This window comes from Marmota marmota, unplaced genomic scaffold (assembly GCF_001458135.2).
Source record: "Marmota marmota marmota unplaced genomic scaffold, marMar, whole genome shotgun sequence".
In the NCBI taxonomy this organism is placed as follows: Eukaryota; Metazoa; Chordata; class Mammalia; order Rodentia; family Sciuridae; genus Marmota; species Marmota marmota.
In genome coordinates, this window is record NW_026000022.1 from 4,688,401 (window position 1) to 4,708,965 (window position 20,565).

A 20,565-nucleotide genomic window follows, 5' to 3' on the forward strand; every position below is an offset into this window, starting at 1 on the left:
GGGATCCAAGCCACAGGAGGAGATGGCTTGGATCTGGAATATCCCCCAAAGGCTCAGTATTGAAGATTTGGATTCCAATGCAGCAATGTTTAAAGATGGAGCTCTTGGGAAGTGATTGGATCATGAGGGCTCTACAACATCAATGGATTAATCCACAGATAGTTGGATGTATTTCTGGGAGGTGGTGGAAACTATAGGAAGATGGATCATGGTTGGAAGAAGTAAGTCACTGGGGACCAAGCCTTCAACACGTGAGCCTTGGGGGATATCTCCCATCCAAACTATATTGTTATCCTCCCTGATGGGCTCCTGAGCTACAATTTCCTTTTCTCTACTAAACCAGTTGTCCTCCATTGCAGTAGAGACAACAGAGATGAAGGGAGACAGATAAATTCAAGAAACAGAATATGAAATCCACAGGATATACTTGTCCAGTGGTTTCAGGGAGTGAATGACAGGTTTCATACTCATGTGATTGTGCAGGATAATTCATTTGATCAGAAAATGCAAAGTTATTTGAATATTAAATTTTTTGTAGTAAGATATATTTACCAATAAAACTATAAAATTGCATATGTTTATGCACAATATATAAATTTGTATAAAACTGTCAATAGACAGGGGTCTGAGGAGGTCTCTCCAAGGGGAAAATGGAGCCTCAACTTAGACTAGGAAAGTTCTCGACTTATTTCTCTTAAAAGAATTCAAGGATGCTTAAAAAGTAAGGCAGAAGTAAACATTTAAGGATAACAAAGGTATACATGCCAAATGCATTTGGTACCTCTCAGAGAAGAGAAGACAAGTTATATATCCAGGATCGAGCTCTCTAATTTTCCTGGAATGTACAGGTAGTCAGGCAAGCTTCTTTATAAACCAAATCCCATGTCAGTAATTTAATATTTTAGGTTCAGAATATTTCCTTTTGTTTAAGCAATCTAGCCATAAATTATTTGTGAGTACATTGCATAACTCTTCAAATCTGATATTTAATCAGTTGTTTTTTTTCCTAATTGATATGCTGCAAGCAAACAGTGGAGGTTTTGTTCATCTAACTAAAGAGACAAGCATGACTGGCCATACTTCTGGATCACTATCTAGTGAGGGTCTTTTTCTTTTTCGGAGATCTCACCAATCTTACACAAACGTCAAAAATAAATTTCTGGAAAAATCTCAAAAATAGTATCTTATTAATTAGTATTTTCTAAGCCTTTTATGGTCATGTATCACATCAGTAAAAATATTCTTAATATGAATATAAATGAGTATGAAAATAAATATTCATTTATATTTATATTGTTCTAGTTTAAATATATCATAAAACATATGCAAAAATGTAAGTTAAGAATGATATAAAAATAAGGAAAAGTGGTAGCATTTATACTCTGAATCTAATGGGTCATTTTTGGCCCTTCTGGGGGTGTTTGTACCTGTTTTGGAGGTCACTACTATAAATTGCAGCATTGATTCAAAATATGATATATAAAAAGGTAAATGGCTATAGCATTTCTGTGAATTGCTAAACCTCATAGTATAGTATCCCTTCCTTACCCAAGGGAGATATGTTACAAGACTCCCATGGGGATTGTACTAAACCCTACAATTTAATGCTTTTTTCCATCCCTCTGTCTGCATGTGTGTGGGAGTGCTGGGAATTGAACCCAGGGATTTGTACATAGGCAACAGCTCTACCACTGAGCTATACCCCAAGACTTCCCTGTTTTAGCCATGTTTTGCATTGCTATGACCAAAATACTTGACAAGAACAACTTAGAGGAGGAAAAGTTTATTTTGGTTCATGGTATCAGAGGTCTCAGTCCATAGAGAGCAGAATCCATTGCTTGGGGCTCAAGTTGAGCAGAGCATTGTGGGCAAAGAGAATGGCAGAGGAAAGTCCTCCTCTTATGGCAGCAAGGAAACAGAGATGACAGACAGAAATCTCTGAAACTGTACACCAAAATAAATCTGTCCCTCTTTGAAGTTGATTATCTTAAGTATTTTGTCACAGTATAGAAAAATTGACTAATACACATTATGGGCAAGAAGCAGTGGAATGGTGTGAGATTTAATCATATTACTCAGAATGGTGAGCAACTTAAAATGTTTGAATTGCTTATTTTTGAAATTTTCCTTCCTTGGCATGTTACTCCTGATAAGTGTATTTACCTATCTTAGGCCACCCAGATAGTCTATGCCAATTAATTTATGATTGAGGGGCCTTGGACCACTCAGTATCAACTTGAACTCTGGTAGGGGTTGGAGGACTAGAGACTAAGATCAGTTATGTGGACAGCCAGCCATACCTATGGTAACAGAAAAACTTCAGACAAAATAACAACAGAGTTTAATTGGTCAGGGAATGATTCTTAAATCTGGTAGCCCCAAAAGCTGTACAGGTTGGGAGAATGCCAGACAACAACATGATCAGGCAGCATTTATGGACATAAAACAAAAGAGAGGTACAGAAACAACCTAACTGGTTAAAGTAGGGTATTTGTCTTATTTGAACCTGGTATGATCAGCTGACTACCTGCTGTTGACAAAACTCAGTGGCTGTGATTGGCTGAGACACAGTTAAGTGTTGCAAAAGAATACCCACGTTTTCAGTTACTCTACATGCTAAGTTAGGTTGCCATTCATTATGTAAGGATTCAAGTACAGTCATCCTCAGGTCAAACTGAGTTTAATTTAACATATACACATGACTGACACCTAGTCAAATCCCTGTACACCAAGGCTTGGATGAGCTTCACTGGTTGGCAGTACTCCTGTATGTCATCATACATCATGCAGGGAGAAATCATTGCTTTCCACCTGGTTCCAGTGGGAGAAATAGTTGGTAACTTACACTTGCTGTGACCTGGGCACCCTGTGTGCCTCCTTCCTCTGTTTTCTTTCTTTCTTGCTTGCTTTTTGAAAGTTCAGTTAGCATTCATTTTTAGTCTGAACTGAAAGAATAGCATTCTTACTGGTGGGATTTCAGATATCAGGAAGGGGAGTGGGTAAACAGTGTTGTGGTTTCATGACCTGACCAATTGCTTTAAGGTTTGTTTGATTGCTTGCTTGCCCGCTTTTCAGTTATTTTCTCTCTAAAATGCTTTCATTAGTGCATTACAATTATACAAATAGTGGAGGTTATTTTGACATTTCCATATGCATATAACAATATGCTCCATTTTAATCTCCAGTTCCCCTCTTCCTTTCCCCCTCCCTCTCTCAAAACACTTCCTTTCTTCTAATGTTTTACACACACACACACACACACACACACACACAACTGTGTATTATAGTTATATATAAAAGTGGAATTTATTGTGATATATTTATAACATAATTGGCCAACTTCTTCCCCATTACCTCCCCTCCATCCTCCCGCTTGGTTCCCTGCCTACTGATCTACTTTCTAGTTTCATGAGAGCTCCATTTTCATTCCTTTTTCTAAACTTCTATATGTGAGAGAAAACATTCAACCCTTGAATTTCTGAGTCTGACTCATTTCACTTAGCACGATGTTTTCCAGTTCCATCCATTTACCAGCAAATGATATAATTTCATTCTTATTTATGACTGAGTAACATTTTATTGTGCATATATACCAAGTTTTGTTCATCTGTTCATCTGTTGATGGGTATCTAGGCTAGTTCCATAACTTAGCTATTGTGAATTGTGCTGCTATAAACACGGGAAAGCATGTATCACTAAAGTATGCTGATTTTAATTCTTTTGGATAAATATAAAGGAGTGATATAGCTAGGATCATATGGTGGTTGCATTACATATCTTTTGAGGAATCTTCATACTACTTTCCAAAGTAGTTGTACTAATTTATAGTCTCACCAACACTGTACAAATATATAGCATTTTCTCTATATTCTCACCAATAATTGTTATTGTTTATATTTTTTTCTTTTCACATTTTTATTGGTTCATTATAGTTGTACATAATGGTGGAATTTGTTGTTATGTATACATACATGCACATAACATAGCAATATAATTTGACCAATATCATTCACCAGCACTCCCCCTTCCCTCTCTCCTCACACCTCCTGGTCTCTTTCCTCTATTGATCTCTTTTTGATCTTTATGAGATCCTACCATCCACCTTTCTTTTCCTTTTCCCTCACTAACTTCCACATATGAGAGAAAATATATGACCCTTGACCTTCTGAGTTTGGCTTGTTTCACTTAATATAATGGTCTCAATTTCCATCCATTTTCCTGTAAATGATACAATTTCATTCTATATATGGCTAAATAAAATTTTATTGTGTGTGTGTGTTGAGAGCCACAGCCAGTCAGAATGATGCCTGGCATTTGCCAGAGGGAATGTTTGAAAGGGAACCATTGAGATGATGATTTGAGTTAAACTATATATAATTGCTGTGATGCTGGATTGATTGTATTGTATATTTGACCTTTACTGTCGGGCAATGGGGCGGCTCTTGCTGCCTCGGGCACCCGCTACTTTGGAGTTCTCACGGGGATTCCCGGAGAGTTCCCATTGGTTGGGGAAGTGCCGGAGGAGGGATTTCCAGTGTGGGGGTTTTGCTGGAAGGGCCGCGTGGGTGGCGTTAGCGGAAAAGCGCGCGTGGCATGCAGTGCAGGTGAGAGTTGAAATAAAGTAGTTGCTATTTGAACCTATAAGGCTTTGTGGCGGCTCAGTTATTCGTGCCCAGCCAGACTGCGGCATGTGTGTGTGTGTGTGTGTGTGTGTGTATGTATGTATATATATATATGTATGTATATATATATATATATACATACATACACACACACACACACACACAAATACATATATACTATATAATGTTTGGCTATTGTGAATTGTGGTTGCTATAAACATGGGTATGCATGGATCATTGTAGTAAGATGACTTTAATTCTTTAAGATAAATACCAAGAATGGTATAGCTGGGTCATATGGTGGTTCCATGACTAGTCTTTTGAGGAACTTCCATACAGATTTCCACAGTTGTTGTATAATCCCACCATAGCGTAAAAGTGCTCCTTTTTCTCCACATCCTCTCCAGCATTTGTTACTGTTTGTATTCTTGAAGACTGCCATTCTGACTGGTGTGAGATGAAATCTCAGGGTATATTGATCTTCATTTCCCTAATTGCTAATGTTGTTAATGTTAAATATTTTTTCATATATTTCATGGCCATTTATATTTCTTCTTTTGAGAGGGCCTGTTTAATTCAGTTGCCCATTATTAATTGGGTTATTTGGAGGTTTTTTTGTGTGTTACCTTTTTTGAGTTCTTTATATATTATAGATATTAATCCTTTGTCAGAAAAGTAGCTAGCAAAAATTTTCTCCCTTCCTGAAGTTTCTTTCTTCACATTCACAGTTGTTTTCTTTGCTGTGCACAGCCTTTTAATTTGATGGCATCCCCTTTATCAACTCTTAGCATTATTTCCTGAGCTTTAGGAGTTCTATTGAGAAAGTTGTTGCCTGTGACTGTATGCTGGAGTGTTGACCCTATGTTATCTTTTAGGAGTTGAATAGTTTCTGATCTAATTCCTAGGTCTTTGATCCATTTTGAGTTGACTTTTGTCAACTGTAGGGTGACAGCTTTTGTCACTATAGGGTGAAAGATAAGTGTCTTGTCTCATTCTTCTACATATGGATAACCTAGGACCATTTGTTAAAGAGGCTGTATTTTCTGCACCTTTGTCAGGATCAGATGTCTAGTGTGTGGGGCTGTTTCTGTGTCTTCTATTCTGTACCATTATCTGTCTGTTATTATGACAGTATCATGCAGTTTGGGTTACTATAGCTCTATAGTATAATTTGAAGTCAGAGATTGTGATATCTCCAGTGTTGCTTTTTTGGTTTAGAATTGCTGGATTGCTTTGGCTATTCTGGTCTTTCATTCTTACGGATGAATTTTAGCACTTTTCTTTTAGTTTTGAGACTATTGTTATTGGTATTTTGATGGGGATTGTATTGAATTTGTATATTGCTTTTGGTAATATGGCCATATTAACCATATAAATTCTGCCTATTTAAGAACATGGCAGGTCTTTCCATCTTCTGAGGTCTTTTTCAATTTCAATCTTCAGTGAGGAGCTATACAGAGAAGGCAGTCCATAGCTGTGGAGAATCCTGGCATTCCCCAGAGGAAAAGTGGTGTTGACCTGTTGCTCCTACCATGGTGGGCACATGGAAACTTCTAGCTCACTTAGTTTCCACCCAAACCTTGACACAGTTGGCTTGTCAGTGTTTAAGATGTGGGTGGAAACAAAGTGAGCCAGAAGCTTTCATGTGCTTAGCTATGTACGTGAGAAATTGTTTCTCTGGAATGGACGTCAAAAAAGTGTTTGTTAAGCCTCACTCTCCCATTCAACACAACACCTCTTAGAATAGTTGTATCTCACAGTTTACACAAACTTCAAATTTTATCCCCTATCCAATCACACCTCATTACTTTCTCTAAGGTCATCACCACACACAGAACTGTCATTGCTGATCCACTATCACACATACCAACTGTTCTTTGCTTCACTCCCCAATATCTGATCCCAAAATCTTTTTTCTCCCACAAAAAAGCCAGAGTGATCTTTATAAAACATACCTCAAATCATGTTTCTCCTGCTTAAAGCAACTCAATATCTTCCCACTTCAAAGGGAATATAATCCAAACTCCTTAGCTCAACATTCAATGCCCGAGTGGCCTGGCCCACTCTCTCCAACTGCACCTCCTATCACTGCTCCACTTGTCATTGTTCTCTATTCATCCTGGACTTCTTTCTCTTCCTCAAGCCAAGTTCACTGTCACCCATATCAGTCAGGATCCCACATGGAGAATTCAAAAATAGATACTCACATAAAGATGTGAACAGCAAAACCAATATGGATACTGGGCTCCCAGGGTTAGCAACATCTGAAAGCCCTTCTCATTCCTAGGCCTAAAACCAGTATTTTGTTTATGTACTTATATCCTATCCTGACTGGTAGCTCAATAAGTGAGAATTTTTATGTCTCAACTACAATTGCATGGCCCTCCCTCCACCCGACTGCCTAGCACCGGAGTAGACACTCTGTAATGTTGTCCACTTGGACTGAAGAAACTGATACACAATAGCTTCTCCTTTCTTTTCCTGTTCTATCTTAACTCAAAGGCTACTAGGAATCAGTTGTGTGATGTTCTACCCAGTCCCTAAATCACTGGGTAATGTGAGACTGACTGGTGTCAGCAGCTCATTATCACTCTACTACAGGTAGAGGTTGGAGATTACCTCATCTACACCTGCTCTGTATTTATATCTCAGCCCAGAAGAGGCACCCTGCCTGATGATCACTGTGTCTGAAACCTTCCTTCATGCTAGAATATCCAAACCCAGTTTCTTTGTCAGTCCTTTAGGAATAGGCAATGTGGGACCAAGTTTTATCTTATTGCACCTTATATGGACCATGTAGCTTTTCTTATTCTGTCCTTTCTTGTTTTTAGTTGATGCTTAATAAACAAATAAACACCCCACAAAAGTGACCTAACAACTTGTGGTGAGCCGTTCTAATTAGACCGTGGCCGCCATTAGAAGATGGCGCCGGCTTCCACTGTGGCCTGTGATAAACAACTCCTTTTATGGAGAATTGGCGCGCAATCCCTTACCACCCTATGAGAAAGATCCACGTGGCAGCTTAGGATTGGTATGCGGGAGGCTTTATTAGGCTGTGCTTGGGCGTGGCGGGCGCGGGTCGCTAGAAGATGATACTTGAATCAAGGCCTGAATAAACTGTTGAAAGAAGAATCCTGTGTCGTGTTTTCCCTTGCTGGCGAGGGGTCGCGACAACAACTTCTTTTTTCTTTAGGCATATTAAAAGCTAAATCAATCTAACCACAAAAATCATCTTAGTTTGTAACCCACCTAGATTTTTTCCTATAACTACAGATAATCTGAAATGATTAAAAGTCAACCTAGAATTGTTAAAAAATTCAATTATAGCTATGATTTCACACAAGATCTTTTAGCTTGATAAAGATCTCTATGTGGTTGTACACCATGTGAACATAAATAAGTACTCCTTCAATGCCTTGAATAAGCCTCTGACAAAGTCTAGAATTTCATGAACTCATAAATAATTATCTAAGGGATAGAATTATACCTCTCCTGGGGTTATAATTCCATAACCTATCTTTCTGCATAGAAATATAAAACATAAGTCCATTAGGGATGACATTGTGTGTGGAATTCACTTTATACTTTTTTAGGCCAAATCTTAGGTATATAAAATTAGTATACTAAAATGTGAGATTAGCTGATGCTATCTCAGAAGTTTCTAGTGCCTTCTGCTGGTTAGTTTTGGAGTCCTTTAAAGGTCTAGGAATATAGATACAAATTATAACTATATAATCTAACTGGCTACAATTGCCAGGTTCGCAGGGGTCCTGGTCAGTCTCTTTTACCAGATGTCAGTCGTTCAAAGGGAATTTACAGTGGCTGGGACCCAAAGCAGTCCATTTGCAAACCAATTACAAGTGTCATCCACAAACACAAGGTGGGATTTGATCAGTGGCACACCAGGTCCCCTGTCCCAAATATCTGTACATTACTTCCTCCATCACTACTTCCTTCCTGGACAATCAGAAAAGCCAGGTGGTTCTCACCAACTTCTGTCACCAATAGGATCCACTTATCTACCTCGCTGCTAGGGTTTTCTTTATTCATAGGTGATACACAGTGTGTTTTCACATGAGACTCATATTTTATTGTATTAATTCTTTCAACATATATGCATTCACACTCCCATAATGTAGCAGACACTTCCTCAGGCACAGAGAATGAGTACTAACCAAGACCAAATCCTTGCCCTTAGGAATCCTTCCTTCTAGTGAGGGCTAAAGAGAGATATTACAAAAAAAATAAACCAAACAAAGAAATGTTTTAAGAAGGGGTGTCTTGGAGCAATGTACAGAATTGTACAGAATGTACAGAATTGTAGGGATGAAGACATGTTAATGAGATCAATTTGAGGATGTATTTCCAGGGAGGTGAGAAACTTAAGTAACAGTGGAAACAATAACAAATGAGGCTGAAAGAATAGGGCAGGGCCATAGGGATTTGAACTTTCTTTTAAATGTATTGAGAAACCATCATAGGATTGGGATAGGAGAATAGCATCATCTGACTTGAGTTTTAAATACATCAGACTGACTGTAGCATAGAAGAGAAAGTGAGCTGGCACCATGCAGTTCAGCGGGCTCTCCTAACTTGGCTGGGAAAAGAATGTTCAGGGAAAGAATTAACAGTTGGATTCAGCAGCTATTTTAGGGCTAGTCTAGATATCTTAGATATAGAGCAAAGAAAAAGAAACGAATCAAGAATGACTCCTGTGGGGACAAGTGCATGTAGTACTGCATATATAGCATATGTTAAGGGTGTCTGAGTGGCAGGCCACTCCCTTCATGCTAGGTGCAAAAGCGGTAGACCGCTTACCCCATAGGCACAGCCCTGGGCATGAGGCCATGTGTTGTAGTCTCTGTGATTGCTCCACAGCCCACTCCTCAATTGGTTGCTGCAAGGACAGTTGGCAAGAAATTGCACTGGAGGCTGCCTGTAATCTGCTTAGCTACTGCCTGTGTATATATACATGGTAACTGCACAGTAAAATTAGACCTGCTTCCTGTTTGGTCTCCAGAGGTCTTGAATAGCAACTTCACAGCCACACTCTCCTCTACCCTGTTCCATGGACCTCCTCGCTGGATGAGAGAGAGCCCACACAGACTCCAAGCCTTCTGGTCTGAGAAACGTAGTGGTTGAAGTGGCCACATTCAGCAACCTCACTGAGAAGGATTTCTGCCATATCTCTTTGCCCCTGTACCTTGTACTGGCTCATTGCAGAGCACTCAGGAATGACAAGCACATTGGGCCTGACGTACCAACAAGTGTGGATGGTGGTTTTCATTACTGAGCTTTGGTCTTAAAGTGCTATTTCTTCATTCAGGGAAATTTTTTCTTTGTATAACCTACTTGTTCTTCTCTCTTTACCCAACTCCTATTCACCTTTTAAGGCCTGATTCAATTTTCAACTTATACCTTCCTTATCTCCACTATCTCAAATCTAGATTAGACCCCCAACCCCATACCCCACTAACTATTTGATACGTGTAGACAGGACCACCAGTTAAGAGCACAGGTTGGCAAGCATTTTATATAAACATTTTAATTTCTGTGGACTGTGGACCTTATTCAATCTGTATCACAAATCATTTTTTACAGCTCTTTATGAATCAGAAAACCATTCTTGATTCATTAATCATACAAAAACAGGCCATGATTTGACAACCTCTGGCTAAGCATATGGTCCACATAGACTGCTTATAATCTTGGCTCTGGTACTTCTTCATCCTGAGGCCTAAGACCTTCAGTTTTCTGTTGGGAGACAGTTCCTCAAGGGTCGCTCTTCTTTCTGTACCTCTTTGCTCCAGGTTATATTTTTAAGAATATTTGTATAAAATACTGCCTTGGAAGTATTTTGCTTCTGGAATGATAAGTGGCTTTGTGTACCACCCAGAGTGATAATCATAATATATTCCTCTGGGGAACAGAGCAGGTGTGTTGGAGCCAACATACAAGATTTGTTTCTCTGAATCCAATGTTTCTTAGCTATGATACAAGACCACTGCATGTGTACCTGTTAATCTGAAGTCTATGAAGTACCTGACACCTGCTGTGCCTTGAGAAATAAAGTCCTTTGTCTCTGACACAGAAGTCTCACATCTTTTGCCAGCTTCTCTACAACTTAGTAGCTTATAAGTAAACCAAAATCCAGATCCTTCACAGTTCTTGAAATCCTTATGTAGCCATAGACAGTTCAGGTTATGGCAACCAAAATGGACATATTACTGTCTATGACTACAATGTTCACACTGACATCTCAACCCTGAAATGAGGACCTTTACCCACAGTTTGTAAGACAATGCTATTTCTAACTACAGCCTGGAGGGGCACTTTTTGGAATTAACCATTCTATCAACTGCCCTACAGAATACTCGTACCCACTGCCTTCTCTTCCCACTTCTCCTAAAAACTCTTTATCTTGAAAGGGCTTTCAAAGTCTTTTATGGGGCTTTGCAATGGATCCTTCCTCCACTCTGTTGTTTTCGAGAGTCTTTTACCAAAGATACAGTCCCACCTTTTGCATCTTCAAGAAATCAATCATTGTTTCTGGTGCCTCCAAAGAACTTACTTTTATACTAATGGGATCTTGAAAGGAGCAGAGATTAAAGTGTGTACTGATATATCAGCCACTTGAATCAGAGCTGCTATTCATCACTTAACACTCTCAAGTCTCTCTTGCTTTCATAAACACTTACTGTTCCCCTGTTAAGTGGCTGATTGTCCACTCACATTTTATCCAGTGCAGTCAGGCTTCTGTATCCAAAATTCTATCACAAGTGCTATTGCCAAGGTCACTGAGGTCCTTCTGCCACTAAATCCATGGATACTTTTAAATACATATTTTTCTTGGTTCCTCTGAATCCCCTGACAGTGTAACTTTCATTGTTTTCTGAAATGGTTCCATCTCTCAACTTCTCTGATAAGACATATCCCAGATAGTTCCTCCTATCTCTATAGTAGTCCTTTCTCATCTCCTCCCATGTGTTTTGGTATTGATGTTTGTTTTGTTATTTTGTTTTCATTCTAGTCACATATGTGAACAAATTTATACATGTTTACTATAATTTCACTGCTTATGCTCCTTGGCTCACTGTAGAGAAGGCTCACCAAATCAAAAATTTCCTCTCACCCCAGAAGCAATGAGTCAAAACAGGTAAAAGGAGAGAAGCCCAGCAATTTTGGTTTTCTCAGTTCCCTTTAGAGATGATGCTGTTCATCCTCAATTAAGAATATTTTAAGGGACTCTGGGATTAAAGGAGTTGAAAAATAATAGGATAACATGCTGAGTAAATTTAGGGCTTAGTCCAGATTCTATAAATGTGGATTAATTGCTATAGTAGAATTGTCAGGGTACAGCAAAAATGCCCCCCAAATATTCTAAGTCAATCAAGAATGATTGTTGTGTTGACACAATATCATGAAACATCTCAATTAGCAGAAGAAAGAAGTTAGTGTAAATACATAATTAGGGCCCTCAGGAAGTCTCTGAACGGTGAGAAGAAATGAGCTTCAGTGGGAAAGAAGAAAGGTTGAAGCAGCAAACCTCTAAGGTTCCACCAAACTGAAGAGTTAAAGGTGTATGGAACAGGATATGGTCAGCTCCAGAACCAACTTGGAAAGGATCCCTCTCAAAGCCAAGAATAGGATAATTTGAACAGTGGGAAAGAAAAGAGCTACAATAAACTGAAACTCATTCAATCTTTTTGGACCCATGAATATTAAATGATTCTACAAAAGAAGAAGTGGTCACTTTGGGAGGATTGCTTTGAAAACTACTTAGCATAGTGGGAATCAGACATTGATCCTCAGGGAAGAAAAATGTTAATGAAGGGAAGTTTCTTCTTAGAGAAGTACCCTAGCTAATAATAAAGAATGATAGAATCAGAATATCAATACTTTATACCTCCTGATTAATAAATGAATCCAAGCAATGATCATCAATAACTGCCCAAATCATATGATGAAAGATTTTGCACAACTCCTGATAGAATTACACCACCTGTAAACTGTTCTTCATATGTGTACATGCACATACACACAGGTACACAAACAAAAATCAGAGACTGAGCTCTTAAATGCAACTACTGATGATAGGAAGACAGTGAGACATAGAGAATGATCGGTGAGACATAGGGACACAATCAGCAACACCCCAGTGTAAGAAGTTCTTCAGGACAAATGACTCAGTTACTTTCACTGCAAGAAAAAAAATAAACAGAGAACTTTCAGAATAAAGAAATTTAAAAGACAGGTGAATTCAATTGCAAAGCATAGGCCTTTTCATCTTATGAATCAAATAACCAAACCCTAAAAGAGTATTTTTTTAGGAAAACTGGAGAAATATAAACACTGATTGTCTGTGTGGTAATATTAAGAATCCCCGGTTATTAGCAACTCAGAGGCTGAAGCAGGAGGATAACAAGTTTGAGGCCAATCTGGGTAATTTAGTGAGACCCTGTTTCAAAACAAAAATTTAGGATTGGGCTGCAGATGTACTCAGGGTTAAAGTGCATGCCTGGCAGTACTACAGCCTTCAGTTCTATTGCTGACACCGGAAAAATAAAAAAGAATTCAATGTTATTTGCATGATGGCCATGATGATTGTTTTGTCCTACTTTTCTATTTATGAGTGAAAAAAATAAATGTATTGCACTTATTTCTAAATAATATGGAAATACAGGGCAATAACAAATATAAGTAAAAGCAAAACAAACTTGCACTCATGTTGTCAATTATTGAAATAGATGATGAATATACATGGATGTGGAGACATCTGGGACAGAGAAGAGAGATGATTGGATGTAACGACAGATATAGAGATAGGTTAATGGAAGCAATGTCATCTCCTTGGACGTGTTACCACAGTGGAACAAAGGGCCTAAACAAACAAGAACATAACTTTTGGAGTTACACTTAGAAGATATAAGTGAAATGAAAATGTTACCTAAGAGTACATAAAGCAGGAGTGGGTCACTTAGTGAGCCAAAGGGGATATGACAAAAAGAGAAGCACTTGCTAAAGTGCAGTGAACTGAGGAAAGCCTTCTCTTTACTTCCCTAGACCTGCATTTGATTTTTATACTACAGACTTAATGATGGGGTTTTGAAAAGAGCAGCCACAACAAACCTACAACTAACACCCTACTCAACGGTGAAAGACTGCTTATCTCCACAGATCAGCTCAAGACTGATCTGTGTACTCACGCTCCCATTCAGCTCAGTATCAGAAGTCTAAACCTGGGCTACAAGAAAAGAAAGGAAAACAAATATCCAGAAAATGCTCAATCCATCTTATTTAGGTTCACTGATTGGTAAAATAAATCAGGGAGAAAGGATATTCTACTATGTGAGTCCATTTATTCAAGAGCATCACATTCCTTACATTTGTTCAGATTTTCTTACATCAATTTTTGAGGGTATTTAAAAATGTTTCTCATATAGATCTTAACTTTCTTGTTTATTCCTATGAACTTTATGTTTTGTTTCTTTTCTTTTTTTTAATTAACCAAAAGGCATTAATTTCTTTCATTATATTTTCCAAAGCTATGGGTTTCCAAATGTTAATGTTATACTCTGCTACCTTACTACATTTTGTTATTATTTGTATCAGGTTTTCTCTTGATGTTGTCTTTTGGACTGAGAGATGTACTTTATCAAATTAAGAAAGATTTCATTGAATCCTATTTTAAGAAGCTTTTTAATGCTGTATGTTATCAAGTATTTTTTTAGCTTTCATGAATATGATCCTATATTTTTAATCTTTGGATCTGCTAAAAGATTAAAAAAAACTAATTATAATCAGCTTTTGAAACCATTTTTTAAGTTCTTGAATTTTATTGTGACATGTAATTATATTTTCTATCCTCCATAAACTGTATAATTCCAAACCAAGTTTTCTGTAAGAAGAAACTGTTTTCTTAATAATTAAGAATCCTGGGTTGGGGTTGTGGCCCAGCGGTAGAGCGCTCATCTGGCACGCATGAGGCCCTGGGTTTGACCCTCAGCACCACATAAAAATAAATAAATAAAAGGTATTGTTTCCAACTACAACTAAAAAAATAAAATTTTAAGTTTAAATTTTAAATTTACTTATTTTAAGTATTTAAAAAAAATAAAAATCCAACAGGATCTTTAATAAAACATTAAGCAGGAAAAAAAAAAAAACAAGAAAAGAAAGAAGAAAAGGCATCCCTGTTGGAAGGAAAAAGTACAACTAACTGTCCCTCTTCACAGATGATGTGATTAACTATATCACTATCAGACACAGGAAAATCAACAGGGCAACAGGACACTGAGTCAACTGAAACGGCGCTCCCACAAGGTCACATAGACCCTTCCTGATCTGTCAGTTGAATTTGGCTTTTCCAGCCCCAAAAGATACCAGGTTAGGATGGTAAAAGAGACAACCTAGGAAAAAATTCTCCAAAATAAACACTCCTATACCTAACAAGTGAGTTTAGCAAGGTTACAGGATACAAGTGGTTAAAAGCAATTCTTCATAGAATTCTCACAGTTCTGATCATCTTTCAAGCAGAGGAATTCTCAGATTTTCATGTGGACAACCTTTTCAAGAATGTTGTACAACTGAAATACACAGTGCTAGCAATGAGCATAGTAGGGCTTTTCATAGGTCAGGAACATGAGAAGTTCATTTGATTCTGCCTCAAGCAGTCACCACTCAGCTCTAAACGAAATGTAACATCATGCCTTGTTTACCAGCAAAGACCACTCTTTCCCTCTGCACCATGAACCCATCTTTCCTCTTCCATGTTCTCTATTCCTTTGCTTTAAAAAGAAAGATTGAGATTTGGGGCAGAGGTCTGATTTTCTGAAAGAGGAATAGAATTCCATATGCTCCCATCTGGATATAGAAGAACCAGGGTTTCCAATTTTCAGGACTCTGTTAGACAAAGACATCTAAATAACCATCATATCTGATTTCTTGTGGGAACAGAAAACCCAAATTCCATGAAGTGTCAGAAGTGGTCTGCAGTAGAGGAGGGAAGCTGAAGTGACCTTGTGGGAGTACCTTCAGTTGACTCCATGTTGCTATGCTGTTTTTCCTGTGTCTGAATGTTATAGAGGAACCTCTAGGTTATGGGCTTATACTTCTTTGTACTGTAAGTGCCAATGGGCCAGTCAGGATTCAGTGCAAATGCCTGTCCCCTTCAAAGGTCCAAAGCATTCACCATGGAGATGGTGTGCCGTACATTGGCAAGTCAGAAGCCAAGATTTCAAAGGCCTTGAATGCAGTATAATCACATCTCTGCCACTGAGGCTGGCTGGAAAACTGCAGCAGAATCTCTAGGCCTGATACCAAGCAGTTTCTTGATGCAATGTTGTCTATTTGAGCAGATGTACACTGTTTAATCACTCTAGAAGACAAGGAAAGACTGGGGTCTGTTTGCCCCTCACTCCCACCAAAAAGATCTCAAAGATGTTGTTAACCTCTTGAGGTGCTGAAGACAGCACCTGATTCATCTGGGATTATACCTGGTCCTTTATACTGGCTGCCCCATAAATTAGTATCTTTGGAGTGAGGTACAATCCAACAGGCTTCACTGGAAGTGGCATAGCTCTGGCTACTCACTACTTTGGGCTCTCCACACCCCTCAGTAACACTTTGAAACAAATATTTCCGCGACTGAGGATTTTGTTGATGAGAAACTCTGGTGAAGAGAGGTGCTGCCTCTGCCTGGTATTGTGTTTGAACTCATTGCCTTCCTAGCATGCATACCAGGTCCATCCTTTTAGAAAAGCAACTTCCAGCTTGCTGTAGAGCTCTTGTACAAATTGAATACCTGACTTGGAAAGGCCTTGTGAATCTCCAGGAAGAGATTCCCATTTGGGGATGGCTCCACTTGGACTCTGACAATGTGAGAAATGAAAATGGTATATTCAAGAATGCAACTGGCCTGGTGCCAGAAAGAGATCATCTCCTCCCAGTTGCATCCTGGGTGATGATCAGGACGAACATTTTGGCAGTTTCTTCAAAAGTCAAACACAGCCAGGCATGGTGGCACACGCCTGTAATCCCAGAAGCTCAGAAGGCTGAGGCAGGAGGATGGTAATTTCAAGGCCAGCCTCAGCAAAAGTGAGGTGCTCAGCAACTCAACTGTAAAGACAACCAACTGTAAAGTAAAGATAGTAAAGATAAGTAAAGATAACCAATTGTCTATAAATGAAATACAAAATAGGGCTGGGGATGTGGCATAGGGGTTGAGTGTCCCTGAGTTCAATCCCTGGTACCCCCCACCAAAAAAAGTCAAACATACACCCACTACAGAACCCAGCAAATCTCACTCCTAGCAATTTATCTTAGAATTAAGAACTTAGGTTCACACAAAAAAACTGTACATGAAATGTTTAGCTGGCTCACTTCATAATAACCCCAAACTAGAAACAACCTGAAATGTCTTGCAACTGCTAAATGAACGAATTGTGATACATCCACAAAATAAAACTAACTACTTACTCAGCAATAAGAAGAAACAAATTATTGATAAAGGTGACAGTTTGGATGAAATCTCAAGGCATTATGCTGAGGGAAAGGACCAGTCTCAAAAGCTTCCATACAGTTTCCATTTATATGACATTCCTGAAAGTTCCAAACTGTAGTAATGAAGAAGAGACCTTGTATGCCAGCATTAGGTATGGGACAGGAGTGTGGTTATAGCAAAGTAGTGTGGAGAGATTTTCAGAGACAACAGAACTTTTTCTGTAACCTGATTGTGCTGCTGATTGCACAAATCTCAATGTATACCTAAACTCAAAGAACTGTAAGCTAAAAGAAAAGTCCATTTGACTGTAGGTCAAATGAAAAAAAAAGTGAGGAATATAACCTTCAAATATTAATTTGATAAAAGACCAAGAAAGGATGAAACATATTCCAAATAAAGAAACCTGAAGAGACATGACATAAACAATACCCAGATCCCACACTGGAAAGGAAAAATGATATAATATCATTTTGATTGATAGAAAACAAATCTCTGAAGTTTCTGTTTTAACCCTTCTCAAAACCTGGGGAAAAAACTGACTAGTGATCTTCAGTTCTTGTCATTTGATCTTTTTCTACAATTAATTAATAGATTCCATTAAGTGTCCAAAAAAAAGGCACCTTACTTGTGAAGATAAGGCAGGACAAATTTCTCTTTCCATCTAAGGCTTTGAATACAGTTTGCAAATCCATTTATCCACCCTCCTTTAATAGCATTTGCTGTTATAAAAATATTAATATTCTGGTGGCTCTTAAGAGTTAGTTTTCGAAATAATTGTTTGATATTACTTTTCTAGTCCCATAGAGAAGTTGCTCATTTTATACACTGTACAATGCACATCTTTATAGGCGTTTTCTCCAACTGTCTTATTATGGAGAGATCATTTTTTTCTAGTTGGAAAACCTTCCAAATTACTTGGTACACTGTTACAAGCCATAGCAAATCCCAATGCTAACTGGCTCAATTCCCAAAATGAATTTCACTCACTGCTCATAGATGGACCTGGACTCCATCTTCACTTCTCCATGGTGGTCTTGGGCCTGCCTTTTTCCTCTTAGCAATTTTGTCTTCAGGCTGCCTAATACTGAAGTGGCAAATTCTGAGGCAGCAATCAAAGGTTAAAAAAAAAAATTACGATTAAACCAAAATATTAAGCAGAAGTCCCCAACCTCACTGACTGTACATCTTACCACATCTGTTATCCTTGAACCAACCACAGCCAAGCACCAGGAATGCTACACTGCCGCAGTCTGGCTGGGCACAAATCACCAGCCACTGAAGCAGGAACAAACTTGCAGGAAAACACTTCACACAGCTCCTGGGGAATCCTCCCCAACGCCAGGAGGCTTGTCCAGGAACCCCCCCGCGGAAATATCTCTCCGGGAAATCCCTCCTCCTGCACTTCCCCAACCAATGGGAACTCTCGGGGAATCCCCGGAAATCCCCATGAGAACTCCAAAATAGTGCGAGAACTCAAAAGTTGCGGCAGAGGCGGATAGTAATGCCTCGCCTGTCAATCAATACTGTTGGCAAAATGCCAGGGGCCATACAGACTCGGCTGTGGCTCTCAGCACTACACACTGTAGAAGGGGAAGAGTAGATCATAGAAAGGGCACCCTAATGTCTCCAGTAGTCATTCTCTTTTAGTTGACACTTCCTTTACCTAAGAGAATCGGCTACCATCTATTTAATCCATACCGTGTGCTGCCTCTTCGCATCCTTTTGGCTATGTCAAACAATAGGGAACTGAGTTATCTTTCCAGGTTACCTTAGTTATGGGATTTTATGGGGAACACTAATGGAAGGTCAGGGTGACAGCAAACTCTTCAGCACTTCAGCAGGAAGGCTGCTTGGGGAACTGGAGGGCCCATCAGGGCACAGCAGCAGCTCTGGGGACTCCAAGGCCGATCCCATGGGGAGCCCGGGAAGCGAGGGTCCTTGGCTTTCTTTTGGTGTGGTTTCTCTTAGGTGCTTAGTCCCAACACCCTGGGAGAGTCTGTTTTCTATCACATCGCTGACTGCACAGGGCCACCAAGGGCAGTGCTACCCTGAGTGTCGTGTCTGCTTGAAGGAAGGTCCCACTTCCAGACCTGAAGCTGGGGCAGACCCACAACATATGCCCAGGAAAGCCCTCGCCAGCAGCTGGCTGCCCAGGAGGCCCTTGGAGGCGGTCCCTTAAAGCAAGGAGACTGGCAGGCGCCTCCCCAGGGCCCCTGTCCTCCAGGGCAGCAGTCCCATTACCCTGGCTGACCAGCTATTTCAGACGGGAAACCCGAGCATCAGGGCCGCGTCCACACGGTCCCACGGCCATGATGTGGCAAGGGGTTTGCGACAAGCAGCCCCAGGATCGCTTTAGAAGGGAAGGCTCGGTTAGAGCTCAGCCTGGGGGGCACCGGGGACCACGTGGGAAACCGCCACCAGAGGGCAGAGTCGGAAGCGGAAGCGAGGGGGAGCTGTCACCAGGGAGACGCGTGGGGCGGGGCCTTCCCGAGAGCGTTACTTTTGGCCGTTAGTCGGGTTAAAGTCTCCGGCCAGAGGACGGTACCGTGCCCAGGCGGCGGGGCTGCGGGTCCCCGCTGGCGGGTCNGCGCCCACCGCCCGAGCCCGCTGTCCCGGCTCTCACCTGAGGGCTCCCCTCAGCGGAGCTGCTGTTCACAGCTGGGTGGGGTTTGACTTGCAGGGTCCTGGTCAGGATGCGGGGGCCTCAGCAAAGTGGCCTGGGCCGCGGACCTCAGAGGAGAAGAGGTGGCCTGACCCGCAGGCCCCCTGGAGAGGGGAGGGCGACGGAGGAGCCCAGTGTGACCTGGGGAGCAGGAGGCGGTTTAAAAGAGGGACCCGCCCAGGTATTTCAGGTCTCACTGACACAGTCACAGGCGGTGTCCTGTTTCTCTGGACTCTTACCCCGGTCTTTTTTTTTTTTTTTTTTTTTTTTTAAGTGCTTGCTTTAGAAGACCTTTCTTGTTCACTTCCTGCTCCTGGTTAACACTGGGAAGAGATCCTACAAATTTTCAATGACTACGTAAAGCAGTCTAATTTATGAAAGTGTATGTGTTGGTGCCATGGAAAGAGCAGTGGCTTAGGGTAGGGATCAAGGGATCAAGGGAATCAGTCCTGCGGGCTCCAGTTTTTATGTCGTGAGAGAGAGTCGAATTAGATCTTTTTATTTTTATTTTTTTAACAATATGTACCATTGAATGATTCCCAGTGCTAGTGGTTTATTGCTTAAAATGTATTGTTTGCCTTCTTCGTTTCAGACACTAGCTTAAGCACTGGGTTCCTTTATTAAATTTTATGGAAACCATGAGGTAGGTTCTACTTGTTGTTTTACAGATGAGAAATCTGAGCCCACAGGGGTTAGGTAATTTTCAAAATAGTGAAGCCTGCTTTTTTATTTAAAACCCAAATGTTCCCTTATGTATCTTGTTGTTGAGAATATGCTGA

The 20,565-nt window shown here is 40.0% G+C and overlaps 1 long non-coding RNA gene across 2 annotated transcripts in view; it reads right to left on the minus strand.

The window, feature by feature from the left end:
* LOC125618914 overlaps nucleotides 1-19,880 on the minus strand; it is a 32,952-nt gene extending 13,072 nt beyond the window's left edge. For both annotated transcript variants that reach the window (XR_007350296.1, XR_007350297.1), the window contains exons 1-2: nucleotides 19,748-19,880; nucleotides 18,112-18,223 (exon numbers count right to left, since the gene is read on the minus strand). This is a non-coding gene — a long non-coding RNA (uncharacterized LOC125618914). The remainder of the gene's footprint in view (nucleotides 1-18,111; nucleotides 18,224-19,747) is intronic.
* Between the last annotated feature and the right edge of the window lie 685 nt (nucleotides 19,881-20,565).